General features: G+C 46.4%; 1 protein-coding gene across 1 annotated transcript in view; it reads left to right on the top strand.

Annotated features, from left to right (window-relative positions):
* Nucleotides 1-9,096, top strand: part of LOC149342995 (uncharacterized) — a 134,606-nt gene that overhangs the window by 76,601 nt on the left and 48,909 nt on the right. The window lies entirely within an intron of this gene.

Here is a 9,096-nt window from a genome sequence, read left to right as displayed (position 1 = left end):
CTGCTTGCGCCTGTGAAGAGCCAGCGTTCTTGCTGACGTCACAACAATAGCAGCAAGGGCAACTTGACGTCACTAGATGCGGGTGGAAATGCCGAATGGCTCCTTCACTCTTAGAAAAAAGGGTGTGAGAAAGGGGTAAAAAGGGCATAGCATGGACTTTTACACCCTTTAGAAGACCCTAGGAATAACTTTACACCCGTTAAAAACACGCTTCCATCACTTATCCCCTTTAAGAAAACTTGCACCCTACTTACACTCTCTACCAGTGTTGATAACTGCGCGTCCGTTCCTGCCCCTAAAAAAGCGGGAAGACTATAGTTTGCTCGTGTGCCACGACGGGGCGCTCGTGCAGCATTTTGTGAGGAGTGTCTTCATACAGGGACGGTGAAGAACGTATATAATGGTCGATTTCTATTGTGTGGCAAACACATCAAGTAATTACGCTGAGCAGTCTGTGCTGAAAACGGAATGCAAATCCTTAGAGCTTTTTTTCTTATAGACTATTTCTAGTACGACAAAAAATATTTGATGCTTTAATTTGACATGATGCGACGATAAGCTCCAACGCTCACGTTCTATGCGCATTTTAATCTGTGTCCATTTTCAAGGAAATGTAATATTTCCTCCTCGCGCTCAGCTGCATGTAACAGCAAGATCGGCGGGCCTCGATTTAATGTGATAATTGCACTTACAGCATAAGCTCACGTTGTTTTATAGGACATTCGTGGTTTACGTATTGCGTCAGTTGACGTTACGAGTGCTTAAATAACCTAAATGCAATTTGCACTTGACAACCTTGCCGTTAGCAGGACGGGGGCGAGGATGAGCCTAGGGCAATCTTTTACAAAGGAAGAGAAGAAAAACTACTGATTTTTGGGAAGCAAGTTGGGTCCTCGGCCACTTTACCCTCCTCCCTTGCACTGCAATTTCTTGTTTATTTCTCCACTAAATTTGAAAAATACTTTTGAATACTATGCGCCAAGAGAAAAACAGAGAGCAGAATACTGCTTGTCGTAAATAATTATTGTGTGATCAATAAATGAATGCTCAAACTTTGTCACATCTAAAATTTCTCATGGCACACTCGCAAAACAATTTCTGTAGAAAGGGCTGTGCAGGGAAGAGGGAAAGGAAGGCGCCTTCGGCCACGGTGACTGCAGCAATTAGTCCAAGTAGTTTTTTTTTTTTGTCGCGAGTCCATGACTCCGCATTTATAAACGACCAAAGGGGACAAGAGTGTTTCGCTTGGAAACCGTTGAAGCTCGCAGAAGGGCGCGCATTCGTCACTTAAACCTGGTTTCCGCGTCTGCTGAATATGTCATGATAAGAGCCTTCTGCGTGGGCGCGGCTCGCTGTCCACTGCAATAGTTTCCTCAAAGTCTGTCTTGTGGTCACAAGCCTCCCTGTGTCCGCCACCGCGCTTCATTTCCTGTTCATTTGTTTGACATCCATTTTGTTCAGCGAAGTTTTTGGTCTCGCCATGACTGTGATCTCGCCGATGTACGATGCCGACCGCGTCCAAGGCTCTTACTTGAGTCATCAGTCAGACGCGGAGCAGTGTAAACCGCTCCCTAGAAACTCTTCCGCCCTCTTGCGTCCATGGTTTACGTTCAGTGACCCGGCGGATGACTAGCAGAAGGCTTAAAAATGCAAGCTGTAACTCGCCCGTAGTCGCACGTGATGAAAGAACCAGTAGGTTCCAAAACGTGTTTTTTTTAGTAATTTTTTGGTTGGCGTTCTCTCCAAATTAAATACGAACCAAGAGTCTCGATCACAAGCTCTTTTAAGATCACTTCGTCCATCTCCCATTGCCGAAACCACTATCGAAGAGGCTGCTTGCTTCTTTGGTCTCGTTTTTTTTTTTACTTATGGAATGTCCTGGAGGTTTGAAATCAAAAGAGCTACTACTGGGGCTGCATCCTGTCCACCCCCGCCCCCTCCTCTTCCTCCCCTCTCCAAGCCCCGTGGATATTCCCGTGAGGGTTCTCTTGCGTTCCCCGACGCGGAAGCACTTGCACAAAAGATCAGTCAGGCGCGGCCAGGTGTCGACCAGCGCTGCCGGCACCATGGCGTCCGCCACTCTTCCAAAGAAATGTGTCAGGAATAGAAAAAAAAGCATGAAATGAAGCGGGAAGCGAAAAGAAAAAAAAAGACCCCAGCAACGAAGAATATCTACCCTGAGCCGACGGCGTAGCTTTCTGCTGCCCCGGCCGAAAACTGCGACATCTTAATGACCTCAACTATCAAACATAGGATGAGCTCTTCCCAAAAACATGGAAACGAAGGCTTAGCGGCGCCACTCCAGAGGCCAATGCCTTGCCGAGCACCCAAACTGAAGACCGACCTTCAAATTCTCTGTGTACAGTTTTATTGGAATTTTTCTGTGACCCCAATGAGGAACGAACGAATATTGCAAAACACGCTTTCGCTAGAGAATAATACAGGAACGAAAGAGACGCGGACGCGCAGCTTACCAGAGCCTTTTAGATTCGCAGCCCTGATAACCGCTTGAAAGATAATAACCCCGTGCTCTCCAGTCTTTGCGCGATTACCTTGCTGTCTGTGCAAAATGCTGACTCCCTGTTCGCACGAGTACAGTCAGTGGTTTGAAGTTATCCCGCATTACGAGCTTTCCGACTGACTTGGCACTGCAAGCGCAAGTGAGTGTGAATGCTAGACAAATGTGTAAATGCTGCAATAAATAAATGTTGTAAAACTTATTTTTTATTAAGTGTGTCCTTCAAAAAAAATTCAATACTTTCAGATAAGCGCACATATCCATGTTTGTCCCACATCCTGTGTACCATCCCTTCATGCGCCTTTTTTTTCGATTATGTATGTATGCTTACCTAAGGCTTCATAAACTAGTACCTACATGTTTAAAACACATTGGCTTCATCTGCTCTCCTGCTATAATTACAAGCTGACATTTGCATTGTTTTGATACCTGGGGCATCCTCTTGAAAGAAGTACACCAATGAACATTTGAAATTCATGAAATTTGAATTTCAGATGTATGAAATTTCAAACGATTAAATTTCCCCAGGAGTGCGCCGATAAGGACGACTGCACTGATACTGTTGTTTACATCGCTGCGTACGAACATCTAGTGCTCGTTTTCATGAAATAAAACGCAATCTGCGCTTTAATTATATTAAACAATCTCTCCTCTTTTGTACCGGTTGTACCCGTGCTTGTTTAGGCAGTGCGACAATCTGTGGGAAGCGCCGATGTGATCGCTCACCTGAGAAACACATGGCAGCCGGGTTGTTGCCATCGCGTAGGAACGGCACTTATCACTAATTGTCCCTGCTTCTTCCGACGTGAGCAGTACTCTATTTTAAACTACTTTATCCAGAAGTTTGTTTGGTGACCGTCCGCGTTAAATGAAATGGCCTAACTTGTTATCCACAAACTAGCGTCGGCGACGACTGCTACTGGCCGTAAAGCACTGCTCGGCGGTCTGGGTCACACCGACGCTTCCCGTTCATCATATGTGCGCCCTGCGATGTAAGCAATAGTTGACTTCAGCTCACAATTTTCGTAACTACACTCGCTGACCATTGGCATTTGGTTGTAAATTCGCTATTCACAACCGCCGCAATCACAGACCTCAGCCTGTGGACTCGCTAGGCCTAGTCGTCGCGAAAGGGAAGGGAGTCGTCGACTAAAATTGATTTCGCAAGCGCTTGTCGTTGGTGAGTGTTCACCTGTGCACATTTGAAATGAAGCCGTTCATTTCGCTTATTTCTAACACGGATAATGTAGAAGCGCGAATATATTCACGCTCAGCCGCCGACCTGCCGAGGACACGAAGGCTGACTGTCCGCCGATCGAATTCGTCGGTGTCGTTGACCTAAAAAACTTTTCCCACTACAGTCACATTATAGTGCATTAGATAGTTCACTATAATCACATGCTGCTGTTGACCGTGACAGTGTTATTGTCGGACTAGTGTGACCGCAATGACTGCCGCTGTCGTCTTCATTGTACTCTTAAAACAAGCTGAGGCTTATTCGAATGCGTTTGGAAAGTGTCCTGCAGCACCGTGGAGGTCCGTCGAGTCCGAATGCCATTCGAAGTCTCGAATGCCCAGATCCCATTCTAACGCAACCGCGTAGCACAGGTATAATTCTCCACGGTAATCAATTACATTTCCGATGGAGACATATTAATTGTAATCGGTTTGCTATTTTCTGTAAGGTGTACAAGACTGATGTCAAACAGAGCTGTGCCAGCTGCGTCCTCATTTTCTACCTGAGCAAGGAATGCGGTTTGTACCACTGCTCATTGTAAAGAGGTGGGGGGAAAAAGGGAAAAAATGTTGTTTTTTTGTATTCATCTCTCTTTCCTCGGCTGTTCTGGGGGAAGCGGAGACGGTAGAGGTGAAATACCAAGAAAGCAGACACGAGGGACAAGCGGAAACCGGTTCGGAGAAGGAAAAGAAGATAAGAAGCAAGAATCTGCCTGCAGAAGGAGAAAAGGGTGAAAGGCATGAAGAAAGGCTGCAAAGGACACGTGGGTTCGCTCATTCGTCCTTCCGCGAATAGAGCGCGACCCGTCACTGGGAGCTGCTGCCGGATGTAGTTTGCACTTCGCGCCTCTGGACGGTGCTTCTCACGCTGTCTGCTATGCGACTCTGTGGTGTGCAGTCGCCGAGGGAATAAAGCGTTTCGATAGCCTGCCAACAGGCTTACTTCGCGACGACGTCATCAATCCTGGCAAGTACTGTCGAACGTTTATCTGCTTGTATTTTGTAGAAGGGTGAGGAATTACTTATGCTCATGTACACTTTCACTAAAATAATTCAATTTCGTCATCATCTTTCCGTGCATCTTAGAATAAATATATGCAGACTAATTGTCATGGTGCAAATTGCGTAGCACCCTTATATCTCCAGCAATAAGTTTTGGGCGCGAAGCTTTTACATGTTTTCGACGCTGTCGCCTTTCATCAGCTCTTGACGGCGGGTGTACAGGGTCAATCACACTTAGAGGGAACAAGGCTCCGCGTGGCTTGCGACCAACCACCATTGCGCCAAAGCCGGTAACAAACCCGTGCAACGGGGCACATGACACGAAGCACCACTTCGAGGTCCCTCTTCTCGTGCACCACTGTGCATTGATTCATGAACGGGTTTGATGCAAAGGCACTCCGCAGGCACGCGGCCACGTGGAGCCGTGTTCTCTCTAAGTGTGATTGACCCTGTACGTTGCAAATTGCATGCAACCTCCAGCACGAGTGCAGCTAATAGGGCATTTAAGCTTCAGAGGTTGAGTCCTACTTTCATTTACGAACCTTGATGATTGCTCTGAATGGTTGAAATCTAAAAAATAACTGAATTGGAGACCAAAACTTTCTATGATGCGGCCCAATGCCATTTGGCAATCTTTGTTCCAGACGCACGTGGTTCGGGAGTGCACCGAGATATGTGTGACAGTTACTGCATCATTTCCTTTCCTCAAAACCAATTTTCAGTTCTTTCTCCAAGCCGTTCACAAGCTTCACCCGCAAACATTTTTCTATCGCTATTTCACGTCAGTAAACCCTCAAAACAGTTAACTTGCAAAATTGCCGCTGACTTAGAAGATATTTTCAAAAAAAAAAAAGATTTTTTCCCAAGTCTGCGTTATGAAATCCTGCTCGGCTCACAAAAGGGGAGATGCGTCAGTCGATCCCGAAATAGATTAGGGGCTTCTCCCACTTTCCTTTTCTAGAAAGAATGCGAGACTGTCGACTGTAAATCGGAAACCATCCTTCTTGAGAATCTGACGTATATAATTTTGCAAGTTGTTGCAGAAAGAAACGCATGATCTCAGTGCGCATGCGCCTTTGTTGCACGCAGGCGCTGCGATAAGGAGCTAAACTTTCTGAATTCAGCCGGAATTTTTCTAGCGCCAAAAGCATAACTGGACAACAACTTTCTCTTCAGTTTATTTTTGCTTGCGAAAAGTGTTCCAGGCTCATAATATTAGTGACTAATTGGTAGCACCACTGCATGCATGACAGGTGAATAAAGATACCCTGCCTCTTCTTTTAGAACCGTCAATTATACTGCGTTTCGGTTTCGTATGTCTTCCTGATTTCAGCAGCATCATCGTGCCCCTTTGAATCAACGCCGGAAGAACGCTGCAAATAAAAAAAAATAAAAAAACTAGGCCATTTTCGAAGTTTGAGCTGCGCGCTACTTCCACTGCATGTTTGATATGTGCATCAAATGAGGAGCCTACAGTTTGGTCTACTTGTAGGGGCATGCATGTTCTTCTGTCAAGTAGCATGAACGATTCTACAATGATTTGGTGTCCAGAGCTTGTGTTGTTGATTCTTCTATTTATTTTCTTGGCCTGTAATCTGTAAATCAGCTGCTCCGCAAGGTTTCTTTTCCAACCATAAGGTCTCGTTCCCAGACGACACTCTCGCATACATTGTGAGTCAAGTTCCCCCTTCTGAGGGAACTGGCTTGTAAAGATGGCCCCGAGAGGGCAGTCAAAATAGTACAGTGGTACAGTATAGAAAAGGGTATTGCAGTCAACCTTCTGTAGCACTGCAGTAGAGGCTATAGGGAGCTTGCACGAACGCCTTCGGCTCTATGCATTCTGGGTAATCCGCCATCTTGCCGTACTAGACAGCAGTCGACGCCGCACAGGCAGGCTGCAGTGAACTGACCGAGAGCAGCGTCGTCTTCGACAGTCAACCAAACAAACACGGGGTTGCTCGCGTGCCACCCCGACGCGCATGGAAGATGTCAGCAGTTTCTGTTCCCGATTGTTGTGTGCAGCTGTGCCCAAAAGATCGGGCGTGGTACGATCTGCACGCAAAGCAATGCAGCGTGGACCTACTCGCACTACGCGCCGACGACTGCACTATGGATTTGGACACGTGGCCGCCCATCGACGTAGTCCGCAGTCATGAGTTTCTAGTTCGGAGGGCTAGTTTTGTTACTCAACAGCAACTTAAGGACAAGGAAGCTTTGGAAGGCCATAGCATTCTCACCAGTAGATGCGTCTGCAAGCCATGCATCAAAACGGTCACAGCCGAGACGGTGATCCTCAAAACACAGGCAAGGATACTATTGACTGAGATACAAATACCTTTTGTTGCCTTTGTGATTTAAGCCCAGGTGAAGCACTCGCAAAGTCTTAACAAGTAGCTCGTGTGCGTGTGGGTCCTCGCGAAAGCGACGGCGACATTTCCTCTACACTGTATCTGCATGGACGGCAACGGCGAAGCCTGCTTGCATGTTGCTACCTTGCTGTTTTATATAGAGTACGGTTTGCACACACGTCAATAACAGTCGTTCATAGACAGCACTAACACTGGCTGCTGGCCAGCGATGGGATCGTGCTTTGCAACAATTATAGCGCGTCTGATTTGGGGATTTCGAGTCATAGCGCAGGTGCAGCGATGGGGCCCAGTCGGGGTGACAATCGTCGAAAAGTTTTGACGGTTGATCTAGGAAATGTATGCGCGTAACCAAAGATGTTCAGTGTGGACAGCAATTCTCAACTTTTAAGTATACATTCAAGGTGCAAGTGGCGCAAAAAGTACGTAGACGCGTCGCCAGGTCTTGTGAAGCGTCGAACGCAGGGGCTGCAGTAAGCAAATCGACTATCAAACTCTCCATATGTCGTAAATCGTTTACGCAAATATCACGAAGTGGCATGAACAGACTTTGCACTTGTCCAGGCTGGCGTCGATCTCACGTCTGTTAATCCGTGCGAGCCATTCGCGTAGGCGTCGTCTTGAGAGCTGGTTTGCCATCTCGCACTCGTGCAGGCGTATCTTCGGTATGCTGAAGAGCCGGCAGTCTGCCCGTCCTGTCTTTAGTTTCTGCGCTTTGCTTTGGGTTCGGCTGTTAAAGCTCATGACACAACAGTAGCACCGTTGCGGTGGCTGCGTCGACTGCTGCCTAGGACGACAAGATGGCGGACTACCCAGAATGCATAGCGCCGCTAGCGTTCGTGCAAACTCCCTATAGGCAGGAAGTGGAAGGAAATGGGCCTTTGTTCCTATGCCCAGTAGTGAGCTAACTCATATATAGCATTCTAAAAATTTTTCTGCTGAACAACACCGTGCCTTCAACTTCCTCCCTTCCGAAACCCTCCTATCCCCACACTCTTAGCCAGAACACGGAAACACTGTGACAAAGGACGATCTCCCTCCTTCTCCTGGCTAGGCTGCTGCAGGCAGAGTGCGATAATCCGCAGTTTTCATACGCTCGAAGACTGAGTGTACCCAATGGGTTCGACACCTTTTTTTTGGAAAACATATTTGCGGAGAAGACGACTTGCGGGTTTCCGCAAATGTTCAATTAAAATTTATGCATTAAATGTGTGTACCTCCCCGCATGTTTCAACGATCTTTTTTTTTCTCACACAGGTTTACTTGGACAATGGATGCCATCACGACGTTGACAGAAGACTACTGAGAATTATGCTGCCATTTTAAACTCAATACGAAATAAACCCTGTCGTGCGTACTGGTGTACTGTCACTGGAGTGCAAAACTGCCTTCTGATGTGCTGCACGGCACGCCACAAACTTATCGCACTAACACAAACATAACCAGGATTGTGGAAGAAAAAAATGTCTGAACTGCACGTAAATGAGGTAGTTATGCCTTTTCAGCGAGTAGCTTTGTTCTGTAGTTAGTTAGTTATATTGATTTTTATGGCGCAAAAGCAACTGAGGCTATGATGCGCCAAACACAAGGTTAGAGTTTTTGCTAATAGTGAAGCTTTTTTAAAAATACTTAGAGTTTGTTTAAAACGTTGGCTTCCTTGAGAAACCTAAAAATACATGAAATGTCAACCAGTGCTTGATCACCTAAGAGTAGCATGGGGTGTAATGGGATGCTTTCCCTGTAAAATGTTGTGAAATATTTCTTTCTTAGTTCTTCTAATTTTATGCATGAAATTAAAATGTGGTTCACTGTGAGTTCAGCACCACACATTTCACAGAGAGGTTTGTTTTGTTTGGCAAGCAGAAAGTTGTGCGTGAGGTGGGTGTGTCCAATGCGGAGCCGACATAAAATAACTTCGGTAAAACGTTCTTGATGCCTACATGATTGCCATTCCCCTAAAATTGGCTTCACAGA

Source organism: Amblyomma mixtum, chromosome 5 (assembly GCF_055824585.1).
Source record: "Amblyomma mixtum isolate Tamu chromosome 5, ASM5582458v1, whole genome shotgun sequence".
NCBI classification, from domain to species: Eukaryota; Metazoa; Arthropoda; class Arachnida; order Ixodida; family Ixodidae; genus Amblyomma; species Amblyomma mixtum.
The sequence above is the reverse complement of the archived record's forward strand: the minus strand, read 5'-3'. Positions and strand labels throughout refer to the sequence as shown.